Source organism: Triticum aestivum, chromosome 5D, assembly GCF_018294505.1.
Source record: "Triticum aestivum cultivar Chinese Spring chromosome 5D, IWGSC CS RefSeq v2.1, whole genome shotgun sequence".
NCBI lineage: Eukaryota > Viridiplantae > Streptophyta > Magnoliopsida > Poales > Poaceae > Triticum > Triticum aestivum.
The window spans coordinates 487,776,809-487,795,396 of record NC_057808.1 but is presented as its reverse complement, the minus strand read 5'-3'; the positions used below and the strand labels follow the sequence as shown (position 1 = coordinate 487,795,396).

Sequence of the window (18,588 nt, the reverse complement as noted above, 5' to 3'; positions counted from 1 at the left end):
ATTCTCAGAAATGAAACGACAGAGGCCCTCAATTATCAGGGATGCCGGCTTTAATATATTCATCATAATATATACATTGTCATAATATGTATATCTCAAGAGCCGGTGGCTCAGGTATAATAAGGCCGAAGATGAGCAATATTCCACGGCCGGCGGGTCTCCTCCTCCGACGTGCGTGAGTCCTTGTGGCCTCGAACATCGATAAGGTAGTATGACCCATTATTCAGATTCTTGCTGACCACAAAGGGCCCTTCCCAAGGCGGGGATAGCTTGTGCATATCAGTTTGATCCTGGATAAGCCGGAGCACCAAATCACCTTCCTGAAAGTTCTGGTTTTAACCCGGCGGTTGTGATAACGGCACAGATCTTGCTGGTAAATCGCTGAATGAGCCGCCGTAAGGTCACGCTCCTCATCCAACAGGTCAAGTGCATCTTGACGTGCTTTTTCATTATCATCTTCAACATAAGCCGCCACACGAGGCGAATCGTGACGGATGTCACTAGGGAGTACCGCCTCTGCTCCGTAAACCATGAAGAAAGGCGTGTAACTCGTAGATCTGTTAGGGGTGGTATTGATGCTCCATAACACCGAGGGTAACTCCTCCACCCAACAACCCGGTGTCCTCTGCAAAGGGACCATGAGCCGGGGCTTGGCACGTGAGCCGTCGTGAAAATTTCTGACAACCATCACACTTACTGACCAAATCTTCTGCATCAGCATGAGCCGTTAGCCAATAAAATCCATGAAGGAAAGCCTTGGCTATGAGAGACTTAGAGCCGGCATGATGACCACAATCTCCTTCATGAATCTCTCGTAAAATTTCACAGCCTTCCTCAGGACAAACGCAGCGTTGAAACGCCCTTGTGATGCTGCGATGATGCAACTCTCCATTGACAATAGTCATTGACTTGGACCGCCGGGTTATCTTCCTGGCCAAAGTTTCATCCTCAGGTAACTCGCCCCAGGTAATATAAGCCAAATATGGAACTGTCCATTCAGGAATAGCATGAAGAGCCGCCACCAGTTGTGCTTCTGGATCTGGAATAGCAAGATCCTCCTTTGTAGGCAATTTGACTGAAGGGTTATGCAGAATATCCAGGAAAGTGTTAGGTGGCACCGGCTTACGTTGGGACCCTAACTGGCTTAAAGCATCATCCGCCTCATTTTTCCTGCGATCAACATGTTCAACCTGATAACCCTTGAAATGACCCGCGATAGCATCAACCTCTCGACGATAAGCCGCCATGAGTGGATCCTTGGAATCCCAAGTGCCAGAAACTTGCTGAGCTACCAGATCTGAGTCGCCGAAACACAAGTGCTTGAGACTTGATGACTGTGCGAGGCACATACTTCAAACCATGAGGACCAAGCTCAATGGCCCATTTTGCTATCCGACCTGTGGCTTCTTTGTTTTAAATGATATCCCCTAAAGGAGCAGAACTAACCATAGTGATAGGATGACCCAAAAAATACTGCTTAAGCTTCCGGCTAGCCATGAATAGCCCATATACAAGCTTCTGCCAATGTGGATACCTCTGCTTGGACTCAATAAGCACTTCACTGATGTGGTAAACCGACCGTTGAACCAGATGCTCCTTGCCTTACTCCTTCCTTTCCACCACAATGGCGACACTAACAGCTCGGCTATTGGCGGCCACATATAACAACAAAGGCTCTTTATCAATGGGAGCAGCAAGAACCGGCGACTCAGCCAACTATTTCTTCAAGGCCTCAAACGCCTGATTAGTAGCATCACTCCAAACAAAGTGATCTGTCTTCTTCATTATCTGGTAAAGAGGGATGGCCTTCTCACCCAACCGGCTTATGAACCGACTTAAAGCGGCGATACGACCTGCCAGACGCTGAACATCATTGATACACGCCGGCTTAGCCAAGGAAGTAATAGCCTTAATTTTTTCCGGGTTAGCTTCAATACCCCATTCAGAAACCAGAAATCCCAAGAGCTTGCCTACTGGCACACCAAAAACACACTTGGCCGGGTTAAGCATCATCTTGTAGACCTGGAGATTGTCAAAGGTCTCTTTCAAATCATCTATCAAGGTCTCCTTATTCCTGGAATTCACCACAATATCATCCACGTAAGCATGAACATTGCGTCCAATCTGATCATGAAGGCAATTTTGCACACATCGCTGGTAAGTCGCTTGGGCACTCTTGAGCCCAAAAGGCATTGACACATAACAGAAGGCTCCAAAAGGAGTGATGAAATCTATCTTCTCCTGGTCCTTAACCGCCATCTTGATCTGATGATAACCAGAATAAGCATCCAAAAAACTCAAACGCTCACAACCTGCCGTAGCATCAATAATTTGGTCAATACGGGGGAGAGCAAAAGGATCAGCCGGACAAGCCTTGTTTAACTCTGTGTAATCCACACACATACGCCAAGTAATATTCTTCTTAAGTACAAGCACCGAGTTAGCCAACCACTCAGGATGAAAGACTTCAACAATGAACTCAGCCACCAAGAGCCGGGCCACTTCTTCACCAATGGCTTTACGCCTCTCTTCATTAAAGCGACGAAGGAATTGCTTGACCGGTTTAAACTTTGGATCAATATTAAGAGTGTGCTCGGCGAGTTCTCTCGGTACACCTAGCATGTCTGAAGGCTTCCATGTAAAGATGTCCCGGTTCTCACGGATGAACTCGATGAGCGTGCTTTCCTATTTCGGATCCAGATTAGCACTGATGTTGAACTGCTTGGATGAGTCGCCAGGAACGAAGTCAACTATTTTAGTGTCATCCGCCGATTTAAACTTCAACAAGGGGCCATGCTCTGTGGTTGGCTTCTTCAAAGATGTCATATCCGCCGGTTCAACATTATCGTTGTAAAATTTCAATTCCTCTGTTGCACAAACAGACTCAGCGTAAGCAACATCACCTTCTTCACACTCCAAAGCTATCTTCCGACTTCCATGCACCATGATAGTGCCCTTGTGACCCGGCATCTTAAGCTACAAATAAACATAACACGGCCTCGCCATAAATTTAGCATAAGGCGGCCGTCCAAACAGAGCATGATACGGGCTCTGGATTTTAACAACTTCAAATGTTAAAGTCTCCGCTCTGGAATCGTGTTCATCCCCAAAGGCTACTTCCAAAGCAATCTTGCCCACTGGGTATGCCGACTTACTAGGCACCACTCCATGGAAAATAGTATTGGACAGTTTAAGATTTTTGTCAGTTAATCCCATGCGACGGAAAGTATCATAGTAAAGGACATTGATGTTGCTGCCTCCGTCCATGAGTACCTTAGTGAACTTGTACCCTCCGACCTGAGGCGCCACCACCAGCGCCAGGTGACCCGGATTATCAACCCGAGGCGGGTGATCCTCATGACTCCACACGATGGGCTGCTTAGACCATCGCAAGTAATGGGGAATCACCGGCTCAACGTCGTTCACTGATCCCGTTTATGCTCATGACTCCCTTTTATGGAGCTTCTGATCCCGTTTGCATAAACTCGTGGTGAAGACATGGTAATGCCCACTATTCAACTGCTTCGCGTTGCTCTGATAACCAGACTGCTGCTGCTGATTCCCCTGACCGACTGTTGATTAAAACCACCTTGATTGCCTTGGCACTGGAAACCGGAATTAGAACCGCCACCACCGTAACCCGGACCGTGAGAACCGGAACCTGAGCCGCCGCCCGGCCCATGATTGTTCTGGAAAAGATTGGAATTTTTGTACTCCTTCATAATGAAACAATCCTTCCAGAGGTGAGCGGCCGGTTTTTCCCGTGTACCATGCTTCGGGCAGGGCTGATTCAGCAGCTCCTCAAGGTTGAAACATGGCCCCCCAAACCGAGGAGGTGGCTTTCCCTTACGACGCTGACCATTATTCTGCGTATTGGTGTTAGCCACAAAATCCAAACTATTATCAGCCTTGCGCTTACCATTGCCTCCCTGACTCGCCGGGTTATGTTGTTGCCCTTTGATGTTGCTACTCTTCTTTCCCTTTCCCTGCTTTTCATCATCAGACTCGGGGTCCTTGGTACTGTCAGAGTCAGCATACTTAACCAGAGCTGCCATTAGCTCCCCCATGTCACTGCAGTGGCGCTTGAGCCGCCCTAGCTTCTGCTTAAGGGGCATAAAACGACAATTCTTTTCTAACATCAAGACTGCTGAGCCGACATTGATACGATCCAATGAGTGCAGGATAGTTGAGACCCGGCGTACCCAATGGGTTGTTCACTCGCCCTCTTCTTGGACACAGGAGTCCAAATCCACAATCGACATAGGCTGCTTGCATGTATCTTTAAAATTCTGGGAAACCGGGCTTTTAACTCGGCCCATGATCCAATGGAGTTGGCCGGCAGCCCTTTTAACCAAGTACGGGCCGTCCCATCCAGTATCATGGTGAAATACTTAGCGCATGCAGCATCGCCAACATCCAATAGTTCCATTGCCATCTCATAACTTTCAACCCAAGCTTCTGGGGCCTGATCTGCTGTGTAGTTAGGCACCTTACGAAGGCCCTTGAAATCCTTAGGAAAACGCACGTTACGTAGAGCTGGCACTAGACATGGTACACCCAAGGTTCCTGAGGTCACGCCTGTCTCCACCGATGTTGTCGAATAAATCGGAGAATGGTGATGAGCCGCTTGTTGAGTCGCCAGCTCAGCCTCCCGACGTGCTCTGCCCTGGTCTACCAAAGCCTGGATATCATTACCAGCGCGCGGCAGGTTAGGTATACGAGGCTGATTGCGATATCGTCCACTGCTTGATACGGCCGGCTCATCAATATGCCTGCTATAACTCCTGCTTGGACGTGGTGTTGAGTGGATACGATCCCGACTGTATGAATAAGCCGCCTGTTGGGCCACAGCCGTCTGGAGCAGTTCTCCGGCTCGTCGTATTTCCATTGCTGCTGGCGATTCGCCTTCAACCGGTAGAGCAGGCCAGCTGCGTCGCCGCAGCAATCATATTATCCAAAGGGTTAGAATAATGACCCGGCGGTGTCAGTACATACTGAGGCGGAGTAGCATTCAAATGGGGTGGCTCCGTCGTGCGTGGCTGAGCCGGCGCTCCAGCCCCAGGCGCTTCAACCCGGTTTATCTCCGACGGGTTACTGGTCCCTGCTCCAGGCGTGTTGAAGAGGTTCCTTGCATCATAAACCGGGAGCAAACGACTCTGGTGCCTCCTTCTCATGACCTCGTTTGAAGCATTCTGATCTATCGTGAGCTGAAAAGACTCTGCCTGAATTCATTGCGCCTGAGCATCCAGAGCAGCCTGCTCCGTGGCCATCCTGGCGTTCTCTGCGTTTAGCTCCTCCTTGACCTGTGCTATCTCGTCACGCAATTTTGCAACCTCCGCGTTATGCTGAGCTTGATTTACTGGGTTAACCTCTGCCGTTAACAATGTTGCCAGAGTGTCCAACAAGTCGGACAAGACCTGAGCCGGCGGGCGCACAGGGCCTTCTGCCCCGGCAACCGTTGTCGTTGCTGACCCGGAGATCATTGCTGCTGCAGTCGTAGAATTCTGCCCTGGCTGTGTACCGACCATGAAAATCGTGACCCTATTCGGCGGCTCATAGGGGTCCGGAATACTGTCGCCATCGGAATAGCCCCCAAGCCGGCCATCTTGCAATTGAAACAACGACTCAGTCTCACCGGTGGATGACTCACCATTAGAGTAGATGACCATCTCACTGCCAGACACAGATCTATCCTCAAATTCCGCCCCATGGATGAACCCAACGAAGGCGCGTTTCATGGCGGGCTGAACTCGGGCAAATCATGCACGCTGAGCCGTCTCGATGATGTCGGTGCAGATGTCCGGCTCGGGGCCCGGTTCGCCGACCTTGCCGATGAAGACATGGATTCCGCCGAAGGGGACCCGGTACCCGTACTCGATTGAGCCGGCCTCGGGGCCCCAGCCTGCATCATCGATGTAAAGCTTGCCGCGATGACTCTTGGTCATCCGGCCCACAGCGTATCCCTTGATCCCTCAAGAACTCAAAACCACCGTGCGCTGGCCCCACGGTGGGCGCCAACTGTCGTGGAATTGTCATGGCAGTTGTCCTAGCAGAAGGACTTAGTCGTGGAGCCATCGCGACAAGGTTAGCTTAAAGGGGTTAAACGGGACAAAGGGCACACGGAGTTTATACTGGTTCGGCCCCTTGCGGTGAAGGTAAAGGCCTAATCCAATTTGAGGTGGTATTGCTTATGTTTTGATTACCGGGGAGCGAATACGCCTGACCTAGCTTTCAACCTGTTGTTTCTTGCCCTAAGCCGCCGCCGGGTCATCCCTTTATATACACAGGTTGACGCCCAGCGGCTCACGGAGTCCCGGCCGGCTCATAAACAACGTGTCCGGCTTGGTGACTAATTACACTTGCCTTACAATACAAGTCATACATACATTGCGGTTTACACTTATGGGGCTTAAGTCGCCTTTGGGCTTCGGGCCCTTAGCAAGTCTGCTTCGTGAACCACCATCTTCAACATCTTCATGGGCTTTGTCTTGATAAACTGCCATTGGTATAACCCGGCCCCTCCTGGGCGGGTCATACCCAATAGTCATATCCCCAATAGCATTGGTACACCCCTCCCAACCCTTTGGAGTAGTTATTCCATTGCCAATGCATGCAATCGACTGAATCGAGCATACCTGAAAATCCTCTCATGCTCCAATAGCCATCAACATTCCTGTATCTTGCATAGTTGATCAACATTCCTGTATCTTGCATAGTTGGTTCTCTCATACACCTTGCTCCAAACACCTTCACCACTACACAGGTGATGTCTACTACGCAACCTTCTTCTTGTAGACGTTGTTGGGCCTCCAATTGCAGAGGTTTGTAGGACAGTAGCAAATTTCCCTCAAGTGGATGACCTAAGATTTATCAATCCGTGGGAGGCGTAGGATGAAGATGGTCTCTCTCAAACAACCCTGCAACCAAATAACAAAGAGTCTCTTGTGTCCCCAACACACCCAATACAATGGTAAATTGTATAGGTGCACTAGTTCGGCGAAGAGATGGTGATACAAGTGCAATATGGATGGTAGATATAGGTTTTTGTAATCTGAAAATATAAAACAGCAAGGTAACTAATGATAAAAGTGAGCGTAAACGGTATTGCAATGCTAGGAAACAAGGCCTAGGGTTCATACTTTCACTAGTGCAAGTTCGCTCAACAATAATAACATAACTGGATCATATAATAATCCCTCAACATGCAACAAAGAGTCACTCCAAAGTCACTAATAGCGGTGAACAAACGAAGAGATTATTGTAGGGTACGAAACCACCTCAAAGTTATTCTTTCTGATCAATCCATTGGGCTATTCCTATAAGTGTCACAAACAGCCCTAGAGTTCGTAGTAAAATAACAGCTTAAGACACACATCAACCAAAACCCTAATGTCACCTAGATACTCCAATGTCACCTCAAGTATCCGTGGGTATGATTATACAATATGCATCACACAATCTCAAATTCATCTATTCAACCAACACATAGAACCTCAAAGAGTGCCCCAAAGTTTCTACCGGAGAGTCAAGACGAAAACGTGTGCCAACCCCTATGCATAGGTTCATGGGCGGAACCCGCAAGTTGATCACCAAAACATACATCCAGTGGATCAATAGAATACCCCATTGTCATCACGGGTATCCCACGCAAGACATACATCAAGTGTTCTCAAATCATTAAAAGACTCAATCCGATAAGATAACTTCAAAGGGGAAACTCAATCCATTACAAGAGAGTAGAGGGGGAGAAACATCATAAGATCCAACTATAATAGCAAAGCTCGCGATACATCAAGATCGTGCCGAATCAAGAACACGAGAGAGAGAGAGAGAGAGAGAGAGAGAGAGAGAGAGATCAAGCACATAGCTACTGGTACATACCCTCAGCCCCGAGGGTGAACTACTCCCTCCTTGTCATGGAGAGCACCGGGATGATGAAGATGGCCATCGGTGAGGGTTCCCCCCCCCCCTCCAGCAGGGTGCCGGAACAGGGTCCCGATTGGTTTTTGGTGGCTACAGAGGCTTGCGGCGGCGGAACTCCCGATCTATTCTGTTCCCCGAATGTTTTAGGGTATATTGGTATATATAGGAGGAAGGAATACGTCAGCGGAGCCACGAGGGGCCCATGAGGGTGGAGGGCGCGCCCAGGGGGTGGGCGCGCCCCGTGCCTCGTGCCTTCCTCGTTGATTCCCTGACGTGCACTCCAAGTCCCCTGGATTGCTTCCGTTCCAAAAATAACTTTCCCGAAGGTTTCATTCCGTTTGGACTCCGTTTGATATTCCTTTTCTGCGAAACACTGAAACAAGGGAAAATAGAAACTGGCACTGGGCTCTGGGTTAATAAGTTAGTCCCAAAAATAATATAAAAGTGCATAGTAAAGCCCATTAAACATCCAAGATGGATAATATAATAGCATGAATACTTCATAAATTATAGATACGTTGGAGACGTATCAGCATCCCCAAGCTTAATTCCTGCTCGTCCTCGAGTAGGTAAATGATAAAAGAAAGAATTTATGAAGTGTGAATGCTAGCAGGTGCACAAGTTTGATTGATGATAATTTCAATCACCTTTTATAGCATCATTATATGTCATAACAGTAGCTCATATCATAAAACTTTGCATGATCAAGTAACAAACTATTCACATGTTAAAGTATAGATCATAAACTTTCTTGAAAACTAACAAACCGTGTTATTTGTCATCAAACAATTACAATTCATCTTATTTTCAGGAAGAGTCTATGTCAGAGCTTTGATTTAGCAAATCCCACATACTCAACTATCATATAGTCTTCCATGATTGCTACCACTCAAAGCATATTTTTAGAACAAATAGTATTCAGCGAACACAGAGAAAGATAGGGGCTTCATGTTTGGCCTCCCAACCTTTTACCTCAAGGGTAATGTCAATAGTAATAATTCATGCTCAAATGTATTTGAATGGCCATATATGCCTAGATCTTTCCATCACATGATGCTTGCCAACTAAAGAGTAGGTTGGAATGAGAAGGAATACTACTGACTCTTGCATAAAAGTAAAAGACAGGCCCTTCGCAAAGGGAAGTAGGGATTTGCAGAGGTGCTAGAGCTCGAAGCAAAAACAGAGATGAAAATAATTTTGAGAGGTATGCTTTCATTGTCAACATAACGACCAAGAATTCCCAATATCTTTCATACTAGATACATCATAGGCGGTTCCCACGCAGAAAGGTAAAGATTTTACTCCCCCTCCACCAACAATCACACTCCACGGCTTGTCCGAAACAACGGGTGCCGTCCAACTTTCAACAACCCTGGGGGAGTTTTGTTTAAATTATTTGCGAATTTGTTTTTGATATTTTGATCATAGGACTGGGCATCCCAGTTACCAGCCATTTTCTCGTGAATGATGAGCGGAGTCCACTCATCGTGAGAATAACCCACCTAGCATGGAAGATACTGCTAACCCTAGTCGCTACATGAGCGATTCGGGCATACAAAACAGATTATTATTTGAAGGTTTAGAGTTTGGCACATGCAAATTTACTTGGAACGGCAGGTAAATACCGCATATAGGTAGATATGGTGGACACTCATGGAAGAAACTTGGTTCAAGGAATTGGATGCACAAGCAGTATTCCCGCTTAGTACAGATATTTTGGCTAGCAAAGGATTCTAAATAGCAAGCACCACATGTTAGAGGATCCATAACAATATAACTTCTATACAAATATACCCAAGCATAACTCATTATGTTGTCTTCAATTTGATCAAGTTTGAAAATAATTAATGGGGATCACAATCATAGAAGATGTCCAAGATAGTATATTTATATGTGAAATCTCTCTTCCTTCAATATTCTTTAATGAATTGTTCAAGTGACCAATACAATGTTTACTAACCTTCAATAAATTTACCACCTCTACTTCTTATATCTGAAGTCATTACTCCCCATGGGAAAGGCATATGAAGCATATATAATTTCAGATTTATGACATTCAAATCATTCAACCATTTACTCATAGGATATAAGTGAAGCACACGAGTAAATGACAAACTACTCCAAAAAGATATAAGTGAAGATCAATGAGTAGTTAAATAATTATGTAGCTATGTGAGGACTCTCTCTCATTTAAGAATTTCTGATCTTGGTGTTTTATTCGTACAGCAAGCAAAACAAAAGAAATAAAATGACTCTCCAAGCAAAACACATATCATGTGGTGAATAAAAATATAGCTCCAAGTAAAGTTACCGATGAACGAAGACGAAAGAGGGGATGCCATCCGGGGCATCCCCAAGCTTAGGCTCTTGGTTGTCCTTGAATATTACCTTGGGGTGCCTTGGGCGTTCCCAAGCTTAGGCTCTTGCCACTCCTTATTCCATAGTCCATCGAATCTTTACCCAAAACTTGAAAACTTCACAACACAAAACTTAACAGAAGATCTCGTGAGCTCCGTTAGCGAAAGAAAAGAAAACACCACTTCAAGGTACTGTAATGAACTCATTCTTTATTTGTATTGGTGTTAAATCTACTGTATTCCAACTTCTCTATGCTTTATAAACTATTTTACTAGCCATAGATTCATCAAAATAAGCAAACAACACACGAAAAACAGAATCTGTCAAAAACAGAACAGTCTGTAGTAATATGTAAATAACGCAAACTTATGAACTCAAAAAATTCTACCAAAATAGGAAGACCTAGATAATTTGATTATTGATCTTCTGCAATTGGAATCAGTAATTTAGCACGTTCTGGTGATTTTAAACAATTGTTTTCGTGAACATAAAGTTTCTGGAATTTTCAGCAAGATCGAATAACTATCATCCAAGAAGATCCTATAGGTCTTACTTGGCACAAACACTAATTAAAACATAAAACCACATCTAACCAGAGGCTAGATCAAATATTTATTACTAAACAGAACCAAAAAGAAAGAACAAAAATAAAAATTGGGTTGCCTCCCAACAAGCGCTAACGTTTAACGCCCCTAGCTAGGCATGACGATTTCAATGATGCTCGCATAAAAGATAAGAATTGAAACATAAAGAGAGCATCATGAAGAATATGACTAGAACATTTAAGTCTAACCCACTTCCTATGCATAGGGATTTTGTGAGCAAACAACTTATGGGAACAATAATCAACTAGCATAGGAAGGTAAAACAAGCAAATCTTCAAGACTTTCAACACATAGAGAGGAAACTTGATATTATTGCAATATGTAGAAGCATATGTTCGTCTCTCATAATAATTTTCAGTAGCATCATGAATGAATTCAACAATATAACCGTCACATAAAGCATTCTTTTCATGATCTACAAGCATAGAAAATTTACTACTCTCCACATAAGAAAAATTCTTCTCATTCGGAATAGTGGAAGTATCATAAGAGACTCGAATACTATAAATTGTTTCCACATTAAATGAGTAATGTTCAGAAAAAGGGTAATCATAATCATGACAAGTTTTATAATATAATCATCACTACTCTTTATAGCATAAGTTTCATCACAATAATCATCATAAGTAGCAACTTTGTTCTCATCATAACCAATTGAAACCTCTTCCGAAATAATGGATTCATCACTAAATAAAGTCATGACTTCTCCAAATCCACTTTCATAAATATTATAAGATTCAACATCCTCCAAAATAGTGGGATCATTACTTCCTAAAGTTGACACTCTTCCAAACCCACTTTCATCAATATAATCATCATAGGTAGATGGCATGCTATCATCATAACAACTTTGCATATCAAAACTTGGGAGGCTAAAAATATCATCTTCATTAAATGTAGCATCCCCAAGCTTGGGACAAACAAATATATTCTCAAATATGTCATTCTCATCAAACATAGCTTCCCCAAGCTTGGGCCTTTTCATATCATAAGCATAATCACTCTCATCATTAATAGTATGGATAGCACCAATAGTATAGCAATTATCATATTCTTCCAAGCAAGTGCCAAAAAGATTTTCAAGATCATAAGAAGTATCATTATCTTCCCAATCATAATCATCACAACAAGTAATAGGCATAACGAGATCATCATCAAGTGCATCATCTTCCACAATTATTTTTGATTCATTTTCATGAGGCACAACAATAATAGGAGCAACATTATTTGGGAGAGATATCTTTTTACCTCTCTTTCTTTTTCTTTTCTTCTTCTTCACCACATCATGTGTGGGTTCAATCCTCTTTTTGGAGCTCCTTATTAATGAGATTGGTTGAATAGAAGGCTCCTCCTCGTTACCTGATTCATCATAAGAAATAATAGGAGGATATTGGGAAGTCTCTTCCCTTTCATTAGTATTTTCTTCATCTTCTATTTGTTTTCTTTTCTTTATGTAGTTGGCAATATAAGGATTTTCAATGCAATTCACGGCACAATACATATAAATTTCCTCTAGATCAAAATTAAGAAGTTTATAATGGGCAAATTCTGGAAGATGCTTAGTTATACGTTTCATTTCTTCGTAACCCATAAGCATACTAAGTTCATTATAATGTGCAAGGGAAATCAAGTCATCACAATTTTTGGACACGATTAGATCATGAAACAATTTGCATTGGATAGTTAAATGACCATGTTCATTGCAAAGTTCACAAGTACGGCTAAGAAAATTTAAATTTTCAGCACAAACATCTAGCCTTTCTTGCAACAATTTAGTTTCTAAATGCTTATGCCTCTTGCAATATCTATCTTCCCTATTTCGTGTGTACTTGCAAACCCAATACACTCCACAAAAATCGACATGCTTATAAGAGACATTTTCATCATGACTAGTGCAATCATCATTAGTACTATAGATATTCAAGGAGTTCATACTAACAACATTGCAATCATGCTCATCATTCAAAGATTCAGTGCCAAACATTTTAATGCATTCTTCTTCTAACACTTTGGCACAATTTCCTTTCCATCATACTCACGAAAGATATTAAAAAGATGAAGCGTATGAGACAAACTTAATTCCATTTTTTTATAGTTTTCTTTTATAAACTAAACTAGTGCTGAAACAAGAAACAAAAAGATTCGATTGCAAGATCTAAAGATATACCTTCAAGCACTCACCTCCCCGGCAACGGCGCTAGAAAAGAGCTTAGTTGACGGGGTGTGAGTGCCGCTTACCTAGCCTCCCCGGCAATGGCGCCAGAAGAGAGCTTGATGTCTACTACGCAACCTTCTTCTTGTAGACGTTGTTGGGCCTCCAATTGCAGAGGTTTGTAGGACAGTAGCAAATTTCCCTCAAGTGGATGACCTAAGATTTATCAATCCGTGGGAGGCGTAGGATGAAGATGGTCTCTCTCAAACAACCCTGCAACCAAATAACAAAGAGTCTCTTGTGTCCCCAACACACCCAATACAATGGTAAATTGTATAGGTGCACTAGTTCGGCGAAGAGATGGTGATACAAGTGCAATATGGATGGTAGATATAGGTTTTTGTAATCTGAAAATATATAAACAGCAAGGTAACTAATGATAAAAATGAGTGTAAACGGTATTGCAATGCTAGGAAACAAGGCCTAGGGTTCATACTTTCACTAGTGCAAGTTCGCTCAACAATAATAACATAACTGGATCATATAATAATCCCTCAACATGCAACAAAGAGTCACTCCAAAGTCACTAATAGCGGTGAACAAACGAAGAGATTATTGTAGGGTACGAAACCACCTCAAAGTTATTCTTTCTGATCAATCCATTGGGCTATTCCTATAAGTGTCACAAACAGCCCTAGAGTTCGTAGTAAAATAACAGCTTAAGACACACATCAACCAAAACCCTAATGTCACCTAGATACTCCAATGTCACCTCAAGTATCCGTGGGTATGATTATACAATATGCATCACACAATCTCAAATTCATCTATTCAACCAACACATAGAACCTCAAAGAGTGCCCCAAAGTTTCTACCGGAGAGTCGAGACGAAAACGTGTGCCAACCCCTATGCATAGGTTCATGGGCGGAACCCGCAAGTTGATCACCAAAACATACATCCAGTGGATCAATAGAATACCCCATTGTCATCACGGGTATCCCACGCAAGACATACATCAAGTGTTCTCAAATCATTAAAAGACTCAATCCGATAAGATAACTTCAAAGGGGAAACTCAATCCATTACAAGAGAGTAGAGGGGGAGAAACATCATAAGATCCAACTATAATAGCAAAGCTCGCGATACATCAAGATCATGCCAAATCGAGAACACGAGAGAGAGAGAGAGAGAGAGAGAGAGAGATCAAACACATAGCTACTGGTACATACCCTCAGCCCCGAGGGTGAACTACTCCCTCCTCGTCATGGACCGGGATGATGAAGATGGCCACCGGTGAGGGTTCCCCCCCTCCGGCAGGGTGCCGGAACAGGGTCCCGATTGGTTTTTGGTGGCTACAGAGGCTTGCGGCGGCAGAACTCCCGATCTATTCTGTTCCCCGAAGGTTTTAGGGTATATTGGTATATATAGGAGGAAGAAATACGTCAGGGGAGCCACGAGGGGCCCACGAGGGTGGAGGGCGCGCCCAGGGGGGTGGGCGCGCCCCCCTGCCTCGTGCCTTCCTTGTTGATTCCCTGACGTGCACTCCAAGTCCCCTGGATTGCTTCCGTTCCAAAAATAACTTTCCCGAAGGTTTCATTCCGTTTGGACTCCGTTTGATATTCCTTTTCTGTGAAACACTGAAACAAGGGAAAAAACAGAAACTGGCACTGGGCTCTGGGTTAATAAGTTAGTCCCAAAAATAATATAAAAGTGCATAGTAAAGCCCATTAAACATCCAAGATGGATAATATAATAGCATGAATACTTCATAAACTATAGATACGTTGGAGACGTATCAACAGGCAAATCTCGAAGTGGTATCAAGGTATGTGCTCTCCCCCATCCAGACCATCTCACCGACGACATCGACGACGGTACCTAATTCAAGCATCCTAAAGAAGCCTTTCATTTCTTCAAAGGAGAGAACAAAAGTTGTCCGCAACAATCCCTCTTGAGCCTAAAGTAGGGAATGATGTGCCTCTACTCCCTCCACCCGCAAGAACAAGGGTTTGCGCATATGGAGTATCGATAAAAAATGTATCAGGCAATGTTAGTCCAGGCTAGAACTTGTCCCTGTAGAGCTACCGTGCGCTAGTGACCCTATCCCGGTTTAGATCTCTCCTCCCTTTGACCGAACCCTTGAAGTTCACAATGTGCTCCTCTAATGTGCTCCACTTCCTTCTCCATTTCCCCCTGGAAACTGATCATCATCATCAAGTCAGCATCTTCGTTGTCCAAATCGGACGAATCGAAGAACTCTATTTGAATGAATTCATGAAGCTCCTTGTCTTGATACTCATCATCTGAAACTTGATGAATCCATAATTTTGCCTACAAAAGAATCCAAAAAAACTTGCTCGAACATTTTTAGAACACATAGAAGGCAAGGTGTATGACGGGAAAAGCGGGACACACCGCGGCGGTGGCCAGTGCGGCGAGAATGGCGGGGAGGAGTTTGTGATGGTGGCGGCAGCACTGTGAGGCCGGGTAAGCGGCGGAGCTAATGAGGGGTGGGCTGAACAAGGGAGAAGAGAGCAGGAGAAAAGGGCAGGTTCGGCTAGGTAGGAGGCAATTTGGTGGAATTTAAGGTGGGTCTGATCTGTCTATAACGGCATGGCAGATGTGCCCATGCGCGTCCGGGGCTCACATATCCACCCCAGATATATGGGGAGAATATGAGGGGTGTCGGTTAGGCCGGATGTATAGGTCCAGTTGGGTCGCGATTCCCTGAACTTATAGTGTGTGTTTGAGGAGCCCAACTATAGATTTTCTAAGAGCATCTCCAGTAGATGATGTATAATCGTGCACCCAATTATGGTTCGAGTAAAATTTATATCACCTAAAAGTGTTTTTTTACATGACCGAAAACCTCCGACTCCAATAGATGATGTAAAATAGGGCACTAATGTTGGAATACGTGATGGCAACATTTCGTAGACTAAGTTGGAGATAGTGGAGGCAGGCGTCAATGGCTCCTCCTCCACAGCTGGCGACAGGGCGGGAGTTGGTGGGGGAGGAGGCACACCATCAACAGCAGCACCGCCCGCGGGCAATGACGGCGATGAAGCATCAACAACAGTCGGGGCCGCCTTCGTCTTCTTCGCTCGGGATGAAGCCCTGGCGAGGTCGCACGGCGGCCTCTTCAAGCCACCACCATGTGATTTGCTTGTGGGAGCCTTCTTCCTCGCTGGCGGTTCCATTCCGGTAGCGGCCGTGGGACGTGGGATGCTTTTTTGAGCGCACACACCAACGGGGATGTAGCTCAGATGGTAGAGCGCTCGCTTAGCATGCGAGAGGCATGGGGATCGATACCCCGCATCTCCAATAATAGTCATTTTATCCATCTTTTACATCTTTTTTCTTTCTGTTTTAACATCGCAATGTCTGTTTCGACGATGAACGGGGTGCCGGGCGGTGGTTGAAGTAACGACGTCCGGCGGCATGGCTTGGGCCCGGCGCAGAAGGAACTAGACACAGCAAAGCATGCAACACGAAAATGAAAAAAACCAAACGAAACTAATATAGCCAGCCACGAGTTTGAATCATCGGCTGTTTCACCTGCTCTGTTCTAAAAATAAACTTTTTTTCTTCTATATCAAAAAGGAAAGAAAAACAGGAGATGAAAAAAAAAGATGCACCCTTTATTTGTTTTCCTGATTACCACACACCAGAATCATTCCAGGAGAGTGAGTCAGTGACGGTAAGTCAGCACGGCGCCACGGTCACATACATTACTACTGCACATCATTAGCCATTTGGCTAGTAAATAAAACGGAGAGAACAGGGGCAATGTAGCATTTCCCTCTCACGAAAATCTAAAATCTTATATTTCTGTTAGGGCTCTTTGAGGCGGAAATGCTGCACCACGGCTATTCCTGATGTCTCCCATTATCATATAGGTTCTAACCTTTGCACTGTTTCTTCTCTCATCCTCTACTCGATGTGTATATGTGACTATCACCTATTTGATGTACTAAGCTCTTGTTGCCAATATTAAGAAGAAAAATATGCCAACGTCTTGAGATCAAATGGAGATAGGAAGGTTGTAATCTCCTCGAATGAAGTTGCGGTGTTGTATATAAAGGGCAATGACCAAAAATTCGCTATTGATTGAAACAACGGTTGGTAGTCATTCATTGTTTTCTCATGAGCTGAATGGCATGTGTTGCACTCAAGGGCATAGATAAAAGTAAATCGATGCATATAAATAATTTCATTGTTGGACCACCCTGACCCATTGGGCTAGCTTTGCCACTGGTTGCACTGGCTGTGATAGTAACTAAAGGGGATAATTACATTCATATGCCCTTATTTGAGCCACCCTAAACAGTTTTGCCGCTTGTTTCCGAGGGTGCTCAGTTTTGCCCCTATAAAGGTATATGTGTCCTTTGTATCATCCCTATGTTTTCTGCTCAGAAGCCTTTAATCGTTATCTTGGTCCAAAGTACACCTGGGTAACTACAATATGGGCCATGTCACATACACGTTGTACCCATCAAGGAAATAAAACAAAAGAAATAAATATACCCTCTTTCTCTATTTTTATTCTCATAGGTTCTAAATTTGTAGTTTCGTTCTCATAGGCATACCAAAAAATGCATGCCAAAACCACAGGTCTCTTGATGCCATTGCTTCTAGTATATGGTGGCATTTCTGGCGTGGCATTGGTACACCCCTCGCAACCTTTTGTGGTAGTTCTTCCATTGCCAATGCATGCAATCGATTGAACCGAGCATACCTGAAAAACCTCTCATGCTCCAATAGCCATCAACATTTGTGCATCTTGCATAGTTGGTTCTCTCAGACACCCTGCTCCAAACACGTTCACCACTACACATGCAAATCTTGAAGTGCTATCAAGGTATGTGCTCTCCCCCATCTAGACCATCTCACCAACAACATCAACGACGGTACCTAATGCAAGCATCCTAAAGCAGCCTTGCATTTCTGCAAAGGAGAGAACGAAAGTTGTCCGCCACAATCCCTCTTGAGCCTAAAGTAGGGAATGATGTGCCTCTGCTCCGTCCACCTGCAAGAACAAGGGTTTGCGCACATGGAGCGTTGATAAAAAATGTACCAGGCAATGTTGGTCCGGGCTAGAACTAGTCCTTGTAGAGCAACCGTGCACCAGTGACCCTATCCCGGTTTAGAAATCTCCTCCCTTTGAACGAACCTTGGAATTTCACAATGTGCTCCACTTCCTTCTCCATTTCCTCCTGGAAACTGATCATCATCATCAAGCCAGCATCTTCGTTGTCCAAATCGGACGAATCGAAGAACTCTTTTTGAATGAATTCATCAAGCTCCTTGTCTTGATACCGCTCATCTGAAACTTGATGAATCCATCATTTTGCCTAAAAATGAATCCAAAAAAAACTTGCTCGAACATTTTTCGAACACATACAAGGCAAGGTGTATGAAAGGAAAAGCGGGACACACCGCGACGGCGGCTAGTGCGGCAAGAATGGCGGGGAGGAGTTTTGTGATCGTGGTGGAACCGTTGTAAGGCCGGGTCGGCGGCGGAGCTAATGAGGGGTGGGGCGAACAAG

The 18,588-nt window shown here is 44.4% G+C and overlaps 1 non-coding gene across 1 annotated transcript; it reads left to right on the top strand.

Moving 5' to 3' along the window:
• The first annotated feature begins 16,290 nt into the window (after positions 1–16,290).
• On the top strand, positions 16,291–16,363 carry TRNAA-AGC (transfer RNA alanine (anticodon AGC)). The gene has a single exon. It is a non-coding gene; the product is annotated as a tRNA-Ala (tRNA).
• The last annotated feature ends 2,225 nt before the right edge of the window (positions 16,364–18,588 follow it).